Here is a 13,682-nt window from a genome sequence, read left to right as displayed (position 1 = left end):
GTCCGCATTAAAGCACTTTATGATGCTGGATGGTCTCTGAGACAAATAGGGAAAGTCATAAAGTGTTCTCACATTGTGGTTAAGTATGCTCTGGAGTCAATTGCCGAGACTGGTACTTACAAAATGCGCCAAGAAAAAGGCAGGAAACGAAAGTTAACTGAAGCAGATGTCAGACACCTCAAGATTTTAAGTACTAGAGACTGAAGGAAGACCACTGCTGATCTTCAGGCAGAGATGAATGCTTCTAGGTCAGAGCCTGAGAAAGTCTCCAGAATGACCATAAGCAGATGACTGATGGAACAAGGCTTAAAGGGAAGAATAGCTGCTAAGAGGTCATTATTGAGGCCTGCAAACATCCAGAAATGCCTCAGATTTGCCAGGAGCACAAACACTGGACTGTTGATGACTGGAAGAAGGTACTCTGGACAGACGAGTCCAAGTTTGAACTCTTCGGTCAGCATCGTGGTGTTTATGTCTGCAGAAAAGCTGGAGAACGTTCTGATGCCAGATGCATTGCACCCACAGTGAAACACGGTGGAGATTCCATTATGGTGTGGGGCTCTATTTGTGAATATGGCGTGGGAAAATGAGTGAAAATAGATGGTATCATGAACAAGAGCGTCTACCACAACATCTTAGTGCATCATGGAATCCCTTCTGGACTGAATCTGATTGGTCATGGGTTCATATACTAACAAGACAATGACCCCAAGCATACTTCAAAGCTGTGCAGAGACTATTTGACCAAGAAAAAGGAATCTGGAGTACTGGAACTGATGGACTGGCCAAGTCAAAGTCCAGATTTGAATCCTACTGAACAAATTTGGGATTTAGTAGATTCAAAGATTGATGGCACAAAAGTTTCATCTAAAGCAAGTCTGTGCGAACAGCTTGAAACTATTTGGAACTCAATAGCAAAAGAGACTGTGGAAAAGAACATAAAAACAATGGCAGCAAGAATGCAAGCTGTTATCAAGGCCAAAGGAGGCCATACAAAATATGAAGTTTTTTGGTTATTATGTGTGAAAAAGGACTATTTAGTTGTTTCAGTTTGTTATTTGCCAAATAAATAACAGTAACATTTTTAGTTTCAAACAAGTTTGTGAAAGATTTCTAAAATATTTATGTTTTCTCGTGTTTATGACAGGCGGTCTAATAAATTTGTTAAGCACTGTAAATTGCACATCTATTTCATAGAACAGGTGCATGTGGGAAGATAATGTGCGCATTAAAAGCCTGATTACCAGGTAAAATCTTTTACACTAATGGTTCTCAAAGCTGAGGTCAGGACTCTCCAGGGGATTGTGAGATGCCTTCCGACAGGTCACATCTTCTGCCAAATGAAAAATCGTAATCATCCATTAGATACGCTAAATGTCAGCCTTAAATTAAATAACATAACCTTAAATCAAATGTACTGTAGCATGCGGACTCAGGGAGTGCTACAGTCTAAAGGAGGCCTTTCTTATAGTAAATTACTATGTAAAATAAAAGTATGGTTTTTATGCCGTTGTGTTATTTTGTGTCTTTGTAGAGTCAGTGTGCACAGCTGTATACATTATATGCTTTAACCACCTACAGGGACAATAAGGGTCCTCTTCTCTTGCATTGTTATTTTGAAGGTTATGTGCTGTAAAGTATCTGACTGCCTGCATTCAGAATCTAACTTGCAAAAAATCTACAGAGATATATTAATATAACATACTGATTGAGATATGTCAGTGTTGGACCTTAATCAGGAAAACAGTTTGTTAAAAAAAAGCAAAACCATAGATGCCAATGTAGCTCAGTTGGTAGAGCAGGTGCCATAAGTAGTGAGTTTGGTTCTCAACACACTGATCACAGGATTGATTCCTTGTCTAAATGCATGTTTGGTGTTCATCTTCACCTATTCTCTCTCCCCATGTTTTCTCCCTCCCTTCCCCTGTCCATTCAAATAAAGGAAAAATGCCAGAAAAATAGGGGTGTGACGAGATCTGGCAAGACTAAAACGTGACGAGATTTCTCAGGCTGGACTTCTTCATTCACAGCTGGTCTACGAAGTAGTCCTGCTGAAGAAAAAAAAACACTTGACTGTTGCTTCTGACACGTTAAATTGTTTGTGTGGCAGTTAGTAAAGAAACAGAGCACAGCTGATCCTCTCATCTGTCTGAGTCACCGCTGACATTCACCTCTGTGTGTAATTACAGCGAGAAGAATTTAGTCTTCAATTAGTGCATATATGTATGAAGAGACTTCTTGCAAAGTGATGATGTGCATTACTTCCTTAACTCTTGCTCCTTTCCCCTTTCCCCTCACAAATGGTACTCAACAATCAGCTGCCCCCCCCCCAAAAATTATCTATCAGCTGTTGGCTGCGTTTCTTATCAGTCACAAACTCATTGTAACTAATGTAACAGCCCATTGTTACACTGCAGCATTAAACTTAGAACAAACTAGACCACAGAGCAAAAACCAGAAATATAGCCGCTAATAAACATGCCATTTGATGTCTGACACTCAGCCCAATATTACACAGATGTATGTGTCAGACCACATGAAATGACGACAAAAAATATCCTGCATCATATAACAAACATGTTATTGACAAGCAGATTTATTCAGGTGTTTTGTTCAATCCCTGATAGAGGCTGAGAAATAGTTGAATTAAAATGAAGCCACTTTTGAAAATTCAGTCTATTTTACCTGTTTTTAAAGGTGTGGTACAAAAGCCCAAAATGAAACATTTCGAAATGCAAAATAGTGGAATTTTAAAAAAGGGATATTCATTGCATTTAACTAAAGAAATTCTGATTAATGATGATTCAAAATTTGAATCATTTAACAACTACTGCACATACTATTACTATCATCACTCATTAATAAGTCCTACAAATACCCCCAAACTTATCTGAAATTGCACAAAAAGCAAACATCTTGAATCATGTACCCATACAATATCTATAAAAAGTATTTACCCTCTTGGATGTTTTACCATTTTATTGGTTTTATAAATTAATCATGGTCAATGTAATTTGGCTTTTTTGACAATCATTTTTTAAAACTCTTTCATGTCAAATTGAAAACAGATTTCTACAAAATAGTGTCAATTAAACAAAAATGTATAATGTAAAGAGTGATTGCATAAATATTCACCCACTTCAAGTCAGTATTTAGTAGCTTTGGCTACAATCACAGCACTGAGTCTGTGTGAGTAAATCTCAATCATGCTTGCATGTCTGGACACTACAATTTTTCTATATTCTTCTTTGCCCATTATTTCCAGGTGCCATATTATTTGCAAAAACAATGCTTAATTCTGTAGAAACAGTGCTGATCCTTATTCCAAACATCTTTGTTAAATTAAACAACTTCCAGGCACTGGTGTCTTTATGCTACAATCAGTTGGCAAACATTCACTTTACTGAGGTGATCCCCATTTCACTAATTGTGAGACAGCTAGCGCTCTGTTGAATTAGGTCAGTCACTTTAAAACAAGTGATTATTTATGAAATCACTTATTTTACATATTTTTTTATTTAACTGACATTGCTTTGTGTAAATCTGTTTTCACTTTGATGTTGAAGATGTTTTTTTATAACCTTGCAAAGCAGATGGATACGCCCGTTTCCTTGTTTATCACTGGCGAATCCATCTTGCAAAGCTCCCATCTGAACCGTTTGGGCCCGGTTAGAAAATGACAGGACCAATCAGCGATGAGGGGCAGTACTTTCAGGCGCAGCAGTGTCGTGACGTTAACAAGCAGCAGCAAGAGTTGGTGCAGTTATGAAGGAAGAGATTAGCGTGGATGCTGCTAAAGCGCCAGTTTTATCAGTGCTTGACAACATTTCTTCGTTAAAAGAAGAACAAATAACAGCAGTGAGTTGTTTTCTTTTCAAAAACGACAACAGTCGAGTCTATAGTCGCCAAGTTTTATGTTATTCCTCAGTAGCTGCACATGCGAAGCTTGTGTTTTGTTGCTCTGATTGGCAGGTCGAGATGTGACAGACAGAACGTTCACCCAAACACCCTCCAAGTTTTTTTCAAAGCCTCTGCCTTTTCTCAAACGTTTCCTATTGAAGCTTTCCCAGATGGATGTGTGAAACAAATCCAGCTGGCGTGTCAGGTTAGTTTTATTATCTTTCAGTCAAAAAGATAAACCTTAAAATGAAAATCAATCTTTTATAACACAGGGGCAGTAATATGCTTGATTTTGTATCTTTGGAGAACTATGTTCCGTAAAGTGACAAAAAGGAAAATCTGCATTTTAAACGTTATTCATGGGGGTTGTTAGCTGCGGTTGACCTTAATTTTGTAGATTAATTTTGCAGATGATTTTGTCATTTAATCAGAGGGAGGTTTGGTTTAAAAAAAAAACGTTACATAATTTTAATTCTGATCAGAATTACTAGAGACCGTGCTGTTTGTCAAATAGTACTCTCTGATATGGTTAAAGATTATCATGTTGATTTTCATAAAAGAAAACCAGCAAATGTTAATATATTTAGGAGCTCATTCAGTGGGTGTTTGGCATTTTGCCTGCAGCTATCTAAGGATGCAGTAAATTCTTATTTTTATCACAGATAAATCTGTTGCATTTTCACAATTAATCATTCAATCCATAACAAATGTCAGTCCTAAGTTTCAAGAATTAAGCAGTACTACTTAAGATGTGTTTTTGTCAAACCAGGAGACAAGCAGAAAATCCTCACATTTGAGAGGCTGGATGCAGGCAATGTTGTGATGTTTTCTGCTTCAATCAATCACCTTTTTCTTTGATTTTCAGAATTCTTGCACTTTTATTTCCTGTTAAAAAAAATCCTTTGAGTCATGAAATGTTTGAAAGGTGTTTAAACATGTGTGACGTGCAGGTTCCTCCTCACCTGACAGTCCTTGACACATTAATAAAGTCAGCCTTCAGTCTGTGTGCCGGCTGGTGTCATGATGCAGCTGCTTGAACAGTTTTGTGTTTACAGAGCGCATCCCGCATTGAACACGACCAGTTTGTGTGTAGCTGGAGGGGCTGTTCCTCCTCGTCTCTCGTGTTATGTTTAAGAAGGATCGTCAAGGCGAGATTGAGACAGTATCTCATCATGTTTTCAATTCTTTTGAAGCATTTGTCAACAAAAAAATACTGTCTTTCATTACCTCTTAAGTCAATACCTAAGCCTTAGATAGAGCCAGCGGCGCTCTGAATGCCAGATGCTCATGAGTGATAGGCAGAGGAGTAAATTAGTGATAGACACATTTATAGACTGAGCTCTTGACCTTCCTGACAATGATCTATGTTTCTGGCATCAAGGAGCCACCAGATATCTGATAGGTGCCAACTTAAATCAGTGGGAATCATTTCACAAACGGTTGCGTGTACGATGGTGTGATATCAAGAATAGACACACAGAATAATAAACAGCAGCTGGAAGAGAGTGATCCTACAGCATTGTTGCCTGACAGGTTCCTTAATGGGACTGTAATCTTTGTGTCCTTTAGCATATGATATTATGGTGCGACGCCTGTGGATAAATGGATTGAGCTAGTCAAGCATGATATCTTACATGAAGGTCCTAATTAGGCTCAACAGATGAGCTCTCAGTCTGAATAATGCAATTCACTCCCCTAATTGATTAATGTAATTCACTCTCTTTATTTTATATATGTCTTAATGCATATGCATATAGACATTTTTGTATTTGAGGCCTTACAGGGGATGACTCGAGGGCCTGGAAATGGCACCACGCTGTGTGTCAAGTACATGAAAGGATTAGAAAGCTCAGCATATTGCTGAAGGCGAGGCTACATTTAAATGATGCTGCACAGTCGAGGGACACATCTGCTCACTTGCTAAATATAAAGTAGGGGGAATATAGTACTCCTCTCCCTCAACTGCTCTGCCAAATAATTTATGAATTCAAATTGCATGACATGAAGCCAATTACTATTTTTAGGGAGATAAATCAAGATCTTTAGATCAATGTATGTTTAAGTTATTTCCTGGAAGATTCGCTTGATTCCTTTTGGGTCATTTCCAGCTACAGAATACGACCCAATCATCTTACAACTGCATACAAAATGTGACTATAAATGCTGAGCTGCAAGTAATGACTCGACCATTATTCACAATTCTGTTCTGACTAATTTGTTATAATTTAGTGTCCTGAAAAAGAAGGAATGTAATGAAAAAGCCCCAAGTTATTTCTGCCAAATGCCACTTTTTGTAGGAACAAGAGTCCAAAAGAGACAAGCTCAACTTACTGTGATATTACACAGAAAACAACCCATTGTTTAACGCTTGAATGCCTGAATTAAATTACCTAAAGATTAATCGATTATGATCAGACTCAGTGATTAAATCGTGCTCAATAGACTAATTGCTCCCCCTTTAATGAACACTTCACATCCTTTGAGTTAAGGAAAATTTCCCAACTATTCAGGTAAACACAAACAGTAATGTCTTTACTGCAATCCTAAGCAAAAAAAAAACAAAAAACACCAGACATTTTTAATTGCAGCTCGGGGCTGTTTAACTTAACGCAGGTTGAATGAATTGTAAATGTACCAGGGAAGCCCAATCATGCACTTTACAGTGAACAAGACTGCTTTCCATCAAGGTTGAGCTGCTGCTGCGCTGAAGCTGTCAAAGCAGCCATGCTTAACGAATAAGCCGAGTAGCCACATTAATCAAATGTGACCTAAAATTGTCCGGCCTGCAGTGCTTACACATTGTAAAGCAAAAGAAGAAATGCTGCTAAAGATGAACAGGGATGCAGAGCTGGAGGTAAACATGTTATCTGTGAGGGTTTTATGACTAATATGTGGAGTAGCATGCTATTATCATACATCATGATCCAAGCCCTCATTGCCTTACTTAGCGAAGCTCTCAGTGCCTTGGCCTGTGTTGCAGCCCTGAACCTCTAAATCAGATGGGCTGGTATATGAGGCGCATATAAATGAGTTGTGTCTTCTGTCTTCTCCTGCCACGAGAGTTCGGTGTGCACTCGCTTCATTAGCCATCGGTCTCCACTAAACCAGGCTAATGCTTTTCTGGTTGCATGACAGTGTCTTTGTGGCACAGACCTCTAATATTCCTCCCTCTACACTCTGAGACAGTTTGTTTTATCGCTGCTGCTGGTGCTAGTGCAATACATCACTGCACAATAAAAGCATATGGCTCCTTCTCCACTGTGGTTTCAACATCTGGAGCTGTTTGTATGGCTGGTCGACCAAACAGTTGCTATAAAAGCCCCGCAGACACAGCAGGCGTGATGCATTTCTCTCTCTGCTGCTGGGCTCTAGGGCTGGGTTGTAATGAAGATGTCCAGCCTTACGGTGACAAACTGTATACGCTCACCCATGCAGCTGCCCTTTAACAATCTCTGCTGGGAAATGTTCTTTTCTCTCTTACCAAACTCTTTGGGTGCAAAGAAATTTACAAAAACTCTGTCACTGCTTCTCCATTATCCTCTGGTACCTTGTCATGTTTTTACTTCCAGCAGAGCATTCTTTTTTTAACGGTCAAAATAGGTCACTGAATAAAGCCACATGACATTCACATAAAAGAGCTGATGCTTCACTGAAGGAAGATAAAGTGAATATTCACAACAGTGACATGTAAAACCATTGCATGCTGGGGGAGTACAACAGCACTTTGGATGTGTTAACATACATAATTTATGCCAATGTGTACATTCACTGCTTCTAGTAATGCCTAAAGACAGCCTGTCCCAGTTGTGCGTTTTTCGAGACGTTTAGCTAGTCCGGATTTTAAAGCGCCCCGATGGGAGTGAGTTGAAGGAGGAAAAAAAGCAGATTATTGATTGGTTAAGTAGGAAAGACAAAGTGTAGAGGTACTCTTGTGTGCAAATCTAGATCATGATCATTAAATAAGGATTGCCTTGAGTAAAACTTCGTGGCAGCTTCCTTTTTCACAATCATCAGCTGATCCTGAATGATTCAAACAAGTAGTCCCTCTCCACTCTCTTCATCTGACACATTGACCAGACGTCTCTGACACCATTTTACTCCCGCCTGATTTTCTTGCCAGTCCACCTCTGTCACCCAGCCAAACTGCCCTTTGATTTAGGACACAAGAAAAGATGAGGAGAAGGGGGGGGTGGGGGCGTGTGCTGGGGCATAAAATCGTCAATGACATGTCACAGTCTTCCCTTCTGTAGGAAATGAGACCTCCACTACATCAAACAGATTGCTCCTGACCTCTGACCGAAGAAATGGACTTGCTCAGCTCAGCTCGGCTCAGCTCAGATCAGCTTAGCATGCTTGTGTGATCCTGACAGTGGTTCAGACACTGACAGAAACCAGAAATCACTGATGTGGAGTCTGATTTCTCATACCTTGGTGGGATTCATGAACCTCGCTGATTGTGTGTCACCTTGTGGAGCATGAGGAGAAAATAACAAGCCGCAGCAATTTGTAGTTAAAGAAGCGTCATAAATTCAGCGAAACACAGGAGGATTCAGGAGCTTTGTGCCAGGCTAGTAAAACACTGACTGGACCACCAGAAGCAGCAGAAACATCATGAGGAGGCTGAGTTGAAACACTCTTCTGCTTTCTTTGAAGCCTTCTTGAGAAATTGCTATACAGTGATGCATAAATATCACAGGCTTAATATAAAGTATGCTGATGATTATTTGAATGCAGAGAGAGAGTACTTAGGCAGCAGCACTTTGGATGAAAAGAGGTCTGCTGCCTCTGCACTGGCTGGAGGAACTGCGGGTGCTGCTCGTGTACCTGCACTGAGGCGTGTGAAGCTGTCTTCCACATATTCCCTGCAAATCATGCAATAATGAATCATGTTTCATGATGATCAGGCCCATCAGAAGAGTATCAGAATAATGCCAATGTTAGTGATGATGCTTTATCACCCATCATATGCATCATATAGGTGCTCAAATGTGGTTACGCAGCATTTAAGCAGCATAAAAGTACCTAATAAGAGGGTTAATGTGACGTTTTACAGCTGTTTGCTGTTCTAATTAACTACCTGCGTTCGTCATGCCTTATCATGAGGTGATGGAAATGTGAAAGAAAGGAATAAAAGGTCTGTGGGGCTTACCTGATATTTCTAGTAACAGGTGGCGAAGTCTTATTAGATCCCTTTTGACTCCAATCCCTCATGTGACGGCTCGTCTTATTCTAATTTATGCAACGCTTGCTAAAACATCTCTGCGAAAATCACAATGTATCCCTTGTGGCAGCATCGCCCACACGGCATCCTGGTCCACTATCACTCTGTGCAGTGTAAAAAAAGGAAAAACCGAGAGGATAACAGTCCGCACTCGCACACAAAACCACATTTGTACATATTTCCTGGAGAAAAACAAGAAGCGGGGCGGTTTCAGGGATTCCTCTCCGTCGACATCTCTGGCAGAGGGTCCAGTTTCGCAGCTTCGAGTCGGGCTCTGCCTCTCTCTCGCATCGTGCTGCCAAGATGACTGAAGCTGGAAATCACATGCGGCTTGCTTTAGCGCGCGCGTCAATCCACTCCGTTCGTACCCAAAGCAGCAGTACACAACTCTGGAGCTATAAATATTACATGAGCCTACTTTTATGAGTGTTTGTAGCGGTTTTAAACATCAAGCCGCTGCTAAAGACGCTGAAACATCTCACAAAGCGATTTTTTCTCCCCTTTACGTGCACTGCGGTTCTGCATGTGTGTGTATGTGTGAAAGAACTCACGCGGGATTCAATGTTTGCATGGAAGTAGCCTAAATCTGTAAGCTAACTTTCTCTTTTAACAAAAGAAATACATGGTGAATTTTCTTTAGAGACTAAGTTGGTGTTGTCTGTGAATGAATGAACACACTTTCGCATCTTCTCCCACACGCTGTATTTACGTATGTGCGTGTTCTTCCCCGAGGCCCTCCTCGCGTGAGCAGCAGCTGCGCGAGCCTGGCCAGGTGCACCTCATTTTCCATGCTTTCATCATGCCAGCTGAAGACTCCCACTTTTTCACCCCAATATGATGCAAGTTGATTCGTCTGACGTCTCTAAGTTGGCCGTCCAAGCGTCATAGACCGCTCTTGTTCATCTACTGAAGAGAGCGCGAGGGCATTTCAAGTGTTTGGCCTAGGTCAAGACTCTTATTGTGAAAGGGCTGTTAATTATAGGTAAATGAGTTCTGATGATCCTACAGCTGCTCTCGTGGTTATCTGCTGAGTGACTTCATACTTGACTCCTTGACAGTATCCTCCATGATGGTCTCCACTGCTCTGCTCCTCATCTCTGGCCCTCTAATGGCTTAACTGTGATCCATTAGCAAACCCAGTCTAAATCACACCTGGATTATAGCTCCCGTAAAGCCTTCAGGTGACACCTCAGGTCTGGTCTAAGTGTTACATACTACATATTGTAGCTGTAACTAATCAAACTGCCCTGCAAATGTCAAGTGCATCTAGTTGTGGTATACTTGACCAGGACCTGCTCAGATTCTCATCTTTTTAAAAGTATCAAATGTCAGGCGTTATGATCCACTGTGGGCTTTTAAAAAAACTTTATTGCATTTTTATTTAAAGCTCTTGTAAGGAGTGCTTAACCAGTTATGAACTAGCTAAAAGAGGTCTGGCTGCAGACCACAGTGGACCCCTCGAAAAACTGACTAGCAAAGCCAAGTTCAGGCTATATGCATGGTCTTAAAATGTAGTAAAAGTTGATATATCAATTCAGCAAAAATTGTGGCTTTTAAAAGTATTAAGCCTTAAATGTAAGATCACAAAGTCTTTAATTTTGTGACTGTTTTCATGTTTTAATATCAGAGGAGGTTGTGGGATTTGTTTTTACATTTAGTTCAAATCACAAGTGAGTTTCTGATGGAACTCCACCAGAACTGACGTCAGTCTACACACATGTTGATGTTCTGGCCTGTTGAGCCATCAGTGTGTCCTTAAAGCTCCTCTGTGTCCCTAGATAGCAAATTAACTATGATGTGTGCATACAAGTGATAGGTAAATGCAAGTTTTCTGAGAAGTGTTTGGAGGGGAAGGTGTTTGAGCTGAAGCTGGGGCCGAAATTTGTTAACATTTTATAGGATTTTGCCAATAAAAAGCAGCTTTGCGGTGAAACTTTTGCCGAGTGTAATACTAGCATAGTCTGTTAATATTAGCATTGCTAGCATCTAAAAGAAAGCTTTATTAACTCTGTCACCAGTGTAACTGGATCTTAAAATTTATTGTGAAGGTCGTGAAAAAAGGGCTTGAAAAGTGCCGAACTGAACTGGAAATACTCTGTAAATGCAAACATTTAATAAAGCCGAGTAAAAAGTCTGCTGACAGGAAAAAGCTTGTCCTCTGAGAAAACATTTAACGTAGCTTGTGTAGCTCTGTTAACTGCATATATTAAGTAGATTATAGAGCTAAAGCTCATGAAGCTAATGGATATCTTTACCAATGAAGATGTGAAGCTAACCTTAGCTCTGTAAGCTACATAGCCACATTACGTACGTAGCTTTCATAGCTATGTTAGCTATAGCTATGTTTGCACTATTAGTAGTGCAATAATGCACTCCTAGATTTGCCTCCCCCGATGATCATGGGGGCGTATCCTGAGTGGAGCTTAGTCGCAAATGATTATCTGAATAATCATCAGGTGTGTGGTGTCAACACGATTGTTTTACTGCTCCAAAACAAGTCGTAGCCTCCCAGACCCAGAATCATAAATATCTAATGTGTTTGATATTCTAGGTCGTAGTGCTTATGAAGGAGTACCCACAACAACCAATGAGTGTAAACAGATGAAGTGGCACCACCAGCCAGATCCTAGGTACTATCACTGCTCACAAGCGTAAACACAGCTGTACCATTACTTCTGCCAGGATTTCATCCTGATTCTTTTCCTTGTTTTATGATTTTTGCTGCACCTGTAACACATGCCAGGACAGCCTGTAGTGGAGGGACGGCAATGTTATTGATAGACATACATGTTTGTTTTTCTTTCATTGGCAGGTTGGTAGGTGTTTGGTCTCAGTAGACTCACAGTCTGGCTGAGTGGTCTAGAGTGTGCGCTCAGAGGATTATGAGATGAAAAATCATTTGAATGTGTCCTGATGTCTGTGATCTACCACGTTTTTAAAATTGTTTAAGATTTGATTGTCTAGTGTGTGATCAGCCTTGGCTACGTTGGCGTAGTTCCGTTTACTATGTAGCTAGAATAGCTTTGTTACTTTTAGCTCAAGCTAACAAAGCTAAGGTGAGCCACTGCTTTGTGTATCTACTTCTAAAACTGGTCTGTGCATGATTTAACCCCATGTTAGACCTCTGACTTTTCTCTGTTTTACTTATGAAATGTTGCTCAGTCTGTATTGTTTGCAATGTTAGCATTACAAAATGTAACTACCATACTTTGTTAATGAATAAAGTTGAATCTAAAATAAGAGAAAAAAAAAAGGAAATATGTTGTACTGACAAATTCAACACTTCTGACAGAGACAGCATCTCAGATTGTTGGTCTGCGAGAGGGGCTGGGCTGTCAGAGAGCTATGGTCTGAAGCCAGACTGTCTTAAACCAGACTGACATAAACACTGATACCTCTAAATGAAAGCATACAAGGCCATCAAAAAGAATATAGATTATTTATGTTTAATGTTATTATCTGTAATCTCTGACCTGGGGTAGAAAAAGTGGTCAACAAGAGCCTGCAGTAACAGTCTTTCATTCTGCAGGAAAGATTCTTAATGAGTGATACAACTGAGATTTTTTGTCAAAACACAACTTACTCAAGTACAGGACAATATCAACTAAGAAAAAGACATCCCTCTTTGTCCTGAGAGACCCCAAAATCAATATAAGCCTACAGTTACAGGAGCTTTTAAAAGCAATGTGAAAACTTCCATCTTACCTCTGTATCCTTCTCTGTTTCAGCTCCACTGGATACCAGCTGCGATGCTCTGATTGGCTCTTCACTGCACCCCAAGTTTTGGCAGATCCAGGAGAAGCAGCTTTTTTTTTCCTGCAGCACCTTTGGTATGGAATAGTCTGGAAAAGATGCTCAGATTAGACAACCTGATATCTCTTAACAACTCAAAGTATAATAAACAACATGATAACTGAGGTATGTGGTTGTTTTCCTGTTTTGAGTTCAATGATTTTTGAATTTTTTAATGTCTTGTTGAAGTTTTTTTGATAATAGCACCTGTGAGTAGATTTTGGCAGATAATAAAAGAGACCAACATTACAAATGAAGCCTCAATGCGGGGGAAGCTCTAGCAATTTTGATGCCCTAGGTGAGATTAAACTCAATGGTGAAAAATGGAGAAACACAATATTACCTTTTCTTTGATAGCTATTACAAAGGGTTTTCCTGTATTCACACATTCTGATTGTCTGTCTGAATAGATTAGATGTTATATGATTACAGAACAGCAAAGTCTTTAATATTGGCAGCTACAGTCATGATAAAGAAACATAATTAATGTCATGCATCACCATCGTCCAAGTAACTTCAGTGTCTAACTTCTTACCATCACTGCTGTTTTGGAGTAATCAGAGGAGACGATTTTTTCAGCCAAGATGATCTCATACTCAGATAGCTTCCCTCTTCTGCTTTTGCTGTCTAGGTGTGCACTGTGGGTGAATGCTCTCACAAGAGAAATAGAAAGACAGGAATAGAGAAAGAAGCGCTGTATAAAGTGGAGCAGAGGGAGAGGAGCAGCGAGGTTGACAATCTGGTAGTTGGTTTATGTTTGGGGCTTCAA

The 13,682-nt window shown here is 40.0% G+C and overlaps 1 protein-coding gene across 2 annotated transcripts in view; it reads right to left on the bottom strand.

The window, feature by feature from the left end:
• The window catches only part of sntg1 (syntrophin, gamma 1), a 65,047-nt gene extending 55,203 nt beyond the window's left edge, over window positions 1-9,844 (bottom strand). For both annotated transcript variants that reach the window (XM_041802426.1, XM_041802428.1), the window contains exon 1: window positions 9,050-9,844. The gene's annotated coding sequence lies outside the window, so the exon portion shown is untranslated. The remainder of the gene's footprint in view (window positions 1-9,049) is intronic.
• Between the last annotated feature and the right edge of the window lie 3,838 nt (window positions 9,845-13,682).

This window comes from Cheilinus undulatus, linkage group 13 (genome assembly GCF_018320785.1).
Source record: "Cheilinus undulatus linkage group 13, ASM1832078v1, whole genome shotgun sequence".
Classification (NCBI taxonomy): domain Eukaryota; kingdom Metazoa; phylum Chordata; class Actinopteri; order Labriformes; family Labridae; genus Cheilinus; species Cheilinus undulatus.
This window is presented reverse-complemented; position numbering and strand designations above follow the sequence as displayed.